General features: G+C 54.7%; 1 pseudogene; it reads right to left on the bottom strand.

Moving 5' to 3' along the window:
• Positions 1–229: 229 nt before the first annotated feature.
• On the bottom strand, positions 230–3,550 carry LOC146725137 (large subunit ribosomal RNA; annotated as a pseudogene).
• Positions 3,551–4,096: the final 546 nt, after the last annotated feature.

Here is a 4,096-nt window from a genome sequence, read left to right as displayed (position 1 = left end):
CCACGGAGCTCGCAGCCAGAAAGATCCGCAGGGAGGCCAAGCACGGGACCCGAGATCGGATGTCCGGGACCGGCGCGAGGAACGCCGGACAGTTCACCTCGCCCAGGCCCGGCACGTAGCCAGACCCGATTCCCGACCAAGCCCGACAAGCCCGCTCCTCAGAAGCACAATCCTTATTCCGAAGTTACGGATCACAATGTGCCGACTCACTTACCTACAATTATCTAGCGACTAGAGGCTCTTTTACCTTGGAGGGGACCTGCCTGCGGATAGGGTACCGAAACCGGGCGCGACAACTCCACGTGCCTCTCCTGGATTTTCAAGGTCCGAGGGGAAGATCCGACACCCGCCGCAAACATGACGGTGCTCTTCGCGTTCCAACCCTATCTCAAGGATAGAGGTTTCCAGGGAACCTCGAAGCTATACTTTCCCGGATCTCCCGACGGCGTATCAGCGTCATTTTGGGTTACCCCGACGAAAACTCTTACGAGGGCCCGAATGTATGCGGTTCCGCTGCCGGTTCGGAATTAGGAACGGATTCCCTTTGCCCGACGGGAGTGTGTATTTCGTATAATATTTATTATTTTCTAGGGAAACTCGAGGATATTGTGACGGCCGTTATTGAGATAGGATTTCTCTAGGGTTAGGATCGAACTGACTCGTGGCAAAAACGGCTGTTCACAACGAAAACCCTCTTCCACGTCAGTCCTCCAGGGCCTCGCTGGAGTATTGATACTACCACCAAGATCGAACAGCGTTACCCCCCCTTTCTCTATTTTGCTACTCCCTATTTACTCCCTCTTCCGCTCCTATGGCTCGAGTTTCTTTCCAACCTTACCTCATCTTCTTTTTCCAACTCCCTCCCTCCTCCTCCGATTTCTCGTACCTTTCTTCTTGTCTACTGCAGTTTGCCTTCTTCTTTTCTCTCTCTACCTTCCTCCCATTTCTTCCTGGTCTCTCTCACCCTCCCTCCCTTTCCTTTATCCTCTTCTTCTCCAATCCCCCAACCATTTCAGAAAACGACCTCTCTATCCGCCCTTCTTCTCCACCATCCCTCTGCCACTCAACCCTATTTTTCCTTCGTATATTCCCTCTCTCCCTTCTCCACCCTCCCAAGCCCTCTCCCCCGCTCATGCACCCCATCGTCTATTCACTTCCGTTCCCCCTCAACTCTTTCATGTACCCTTTATTGTCACTGTTTGGGTTCTGCTCACCAACCCGAGCTCAACAGATTGCTCACCCTGGTCTCTCTATCTCTCCTCGTCCCCCACCCCCCCCACTTTTCTTCCTCTCTCTATCTTCCCGCTCTCATCCTGACCTCTCTTGTTATTCTGCTTCCCCTCCCTACCTTTTTTTTTTTTACGAAGCGCTTATTTTTCACTTTACCCCAACGCTTATCTCCCACTTAGTTTTTTCCTCTTTTTCTTTATTAGGACCGTTCCTTCACTCCTTTTCTCTATTCCTTTTTCCACCTCTCTCTCCTATTTACCCTTTTCCTATTCTCCCCCCCCTTTTCCTTTCTGCACCCCACCCATCTGCCCTCTTCTCTCCTTTTCTATTTCTATTTCTTGGTTTTCCCCATTCTCTATTCCAAATCTTATTTCCATTATATTCCTTATTATTTTCGTTCTTTATTTTCCTCTTTCGCCGCCCTCTCTACCTTCCATTTCTCCCCCCCTGCAGGACAGTCTGTGCCTACTATTTCACCATCTCTCAGGCACCTTCTCCGTCCCCCAGGGGCTACAGGGCCCCAGGCTCGCGCCCAGACCCTTCTGCGCTCACCGTCGCGACCCTCCTACTCGTCAGGGCTTCGTGACGACGCGAGAGAAGACTAACGCCCGCTCCCGGTTGCCGCCCCACTTGCCGCTGACGGCAGAGTATAGGCTCGACGCTTCAGCGCCATCATTTTCAGGGCTAGTTGCTTCGGCAGGTGAGTTGTTACACACTCCTTAGCGGATTCCGACTTCCATGGCCACCGTCCAGCTGTCTTAAGCAACCAACGCCTTTCATGGTGTCCCATGAGCGTCGAGTTGGGCGGGCGCCTTAACTCTGCGTTTGGTTCATCCCACAGCGCCAGTTCTGCTTACCAAAAATGGCCCACTTGGCACTCTGATCCGAAGATGTTCGTGGCTTCCATAATTCAAGAATGCCAGAGATCTCACACATTTAAGTTTGAGAATAGGTTGAGGTCGTTTCGGCCCCAAGGCCTCTAATCATTCGCTTTACCAGATGAGATTTGCGCGCGTTCCGTGCGGAACGGCCGAGTGCCAGCTATCCTGAGGGAAACTTTGGAGGGAACAGCTACTAGATGGTTCGATTAGTCTTTCGCCCCTATACCCAGTTCCGACGCTATCGATTTGCACGTCAGAATCGCTACGGACCTCCATCAGGGTTTCCCCTGACTTCGTCCTGACCAGGCATAGTTCACCATCTTTCGGGTCCCAACGTGTACGCTCTGGGTGCGCCTCTTCTCGCGATGAGAACGAGACGCCCCGGGAGTGCGAGGCCGCATCGCGACGCGGCCCATCCTCCCTAGGTCGACAGCCAGGGCCGACCTTCACTTTCATTACGCCTTTAGGTCTCGCGACAAGTCCCAATGACTCGCGTACATGTTAGACTCCTTGGTCCGTGTTTCAAGACGGGTCCTAAGAGTACCCAAAGCAGTAGCGTCGCCGACCGGTATCGGTCTCCCGCGAGACCGCGGGAGACGTTCGCAGGCCTGTCGATGGTGTACCGTACTGTAACCAACAGCGGGCCAGGACCGGGGACGGCGCGAAGTCCGTAACCTCCGAGTACCGTGGCGAGCGCTTGCGACGGTCTCGACGCACCGTGAATAGTGCGGCCTGATACCTTGCGCGTACCGCCGAGCAGCCGGCTGGGCGACCGAGGGTTTGTCGCGTGCCGTTTTACCGGCGACGCGACAGACACCGCACCCGGGCCGTAGACCGACACCCAGCGGGTCGCGACGTTCTACTTGGGGAGAAGTGCACGACGACAAGCGCCGGACATCGGCGCACGGTAGCGTGCCCGCGCGCGACGAGCCGCAAGGACTCCGCGGGACATCGCCGACCGACGCGAAGCCAGCGCCGCTGACGATGAATCTCCCCGTTGGATCTTTTGGGTTTCTTAGGTTTACACCTGAACGGTTTCACGTACTCTTGAACTCTCTCTTCAAAGTTCTTTTCAACTTTCCCTCACGGTACTTGTTCGCTATCGGTCTCGTGGTCGTATTTAGCCTTAGATGGAGTTTACCACCCACTTAGAGCTGCACTCTCAAGGCAACCCGACTCTAAGGAAAGATCCTCCCGAGGCGCGCACCGGTCGCTACGGGCCTGGCACCCTCTACGGGTAAGTGGCCCCATTCAAGATGGACTTGGACGCGACGCGGCACCTCGGGATAAGCGGATCCTCCCAAACACCACATTTCCCTGCGGCGGAACCGCGGGATTCGGTGCTGGGCTCTTTCCTGTTCGCTCGCCGCTACTAAGGAAATCCTGGTTAGTTTCTTTTCCTCCGCTTAATAATATGCTTAAATTTTAAATTCAGCGGGTAATGTCGCCTGCTCTGAGGTCGTCGCATAGTGAGTTTTCGTAGCCGTTTGCCTCCTCCGCGTCGCTCATCGTCGTCTCTTTCTATAATATATATTATAAGAGGGAGAGAGAGAGAGCGTCGAACGAGAGAGCAGCAGCGGCAGCACACGAAATACGCGAGAAGGAAAATCGCCGGGGCGCTAACCGCACACACACTCGTTGGTGGTAATGGAGACGATATATCGCGGGGTTCGAGATTCTCGGCTCTCCCTTCTCTTTTATATACGAAATTCGGGCGGAATCGATTCGACGAGTACACGACGCGGCGCGCCGGTCCCCTTTTTTCGCTTTACGAAAATTTCGTGGACTCGGACACGCGGTCGGCTCGCGATTCAAAACCCTTCTCCGTAAAGAGGTAAAGGATTACGAATGCTCTCTCCGCCGGACGACGACGCGCCGTATATTTCTCCGTAATACCGTTATGTGTGCGGGCAAGGGCGCCTCGGGGCATAAGACGCGCGAGCGCTATCGCACCGAGAGACGCGGCACAGAGTGCGAGAGCAGTC

The sequence above is a fragment of the Nylanderia fulva genome, unplaced genomic scaffold, assembly GCF_048542155.1.
Source record: "Nylanderia fulva isolate GAGA-0341 unplaced genomic scaffold, ASM4854215v1 Scaffold1021, whole genome shotgun sequence".
Classification (NCBI taxonomy): domain Eukaryota; kingdom Metazoa; phylum Arthropoda; class Insecta; order Hymenoptera; family Formicidae; genus Nylanderia; species Nylanderia fulva.
The sequence above is the reverse complement of the archived record's forward strand: the minus strand, read 5'-3'. Positions and strand labels throughout refer to the sequence as shown.